The sequence below is a fragment of the Penaeus chinensis genome, chromosome 27 (assembly GCF_019202785.1).
Source record: "Penaeus chinensis breed Huanghai No. 1 chromosome 27, ASM1920278v2, whole genome shotgun sequence".
NCBI classification, from domain to species: Eukaryota; Metazoa; Arthropoda; class Malacostraca; order Decapoda; family Penaeidae; genus Penaeus; species Penaeus chinensis.
The window spans coordinates 8,806,990-8,808,241 of NC_061845.1; positions in this window are offsets into that span (position 1 = coordinate 8,806,990).

Genomic DNA, 1,252 nt, shown 5'->3' on the forward strand with positions numbered 1-1,252 from the left:
ATTCCCCCAACCGAGTTTCAACATGACCTTAATGTTTGTCCTGGCTTCGATTTTGGTGGATTCCATGTTGCTTGAATGGAACCTGAATTCCATCTGCTAGCCATGCATTATTACCTGCATTTAAGGATTCATGTTTCAAAAAGTTATAACACATTGGTACAAGAACGTTCAGGTGCATTGAAATCAAAATCCTTCCATATTATCTTTAGTTATAGACTTTTTCCACGAACCTTGTGTGTATATATATATATATATATATATGTATATGTATATATATATAATTATTAATATGTATCATATATGTGTATATATTATATACACACACATCTATATATGTATATAAATGTATATGTATATATTTGTATATATATATATATTTATATTTATTCATATATGTATAAATATATTTACACACACACACACACACACACACATACATATATATATATATATATATATATATATATAGAGAGAGAGAGAGAGAGAGAGAGAGAGAGAGAGAGAGAGAGAGAGAGAAAAGAGAGAGAGAGAGAGGGAGAGAGAGGGAGTGAGTGATATATATGTATAATTATATATGTATACATATTTATATTTACATATGTATATATGTATATATTCATATATGCATATATAAAATCATATTTGATTAAAATAATTTATATATAGAATAATTTATATATGATATATGTATATGTATATGTATATATATATATATGTAAATGTGTATATTATACACAGACATATACATACACACATATATCATCATCATCATCATTAAGCGGCTAACTCCTTCGCTTACAGCCACGAGGGTCCCTCATGGTGAGTCTCCAGGCAGGCCTTCGGCCCATCTCTAACTTCTCAAGACAGGTCTCTTTAAATTGCCTAAGCCATGACTTCCTAGGTCGTCCCACGAGCCTCCTCCACCCAGGATTGTCTAGCAGAGAGACAACCTGATGGCAGGGTCATCCACATGGAAACGAATTAGGTGCCCATATAGCCTGAGTTGACGATCCAGGATTATGCAAGTAACAGGTCCCATGCCTGTCTCACAGTGTAGCCGTCAGTTGGACACATGGTTCTGCAAATTGCACCCCATGATCTAGTAAAGAGACTTGTCACAAAAGACAAGTTACTTGATAACATCCAGGTTTCGCTTCCATAGAGCAAAACTGGCAGTATCAATACCTTGAAGACACGTAGCTTGGTCCTTCTCCAATATCAGGTACCAATATCTCCAAATGCTCTTGTTCAT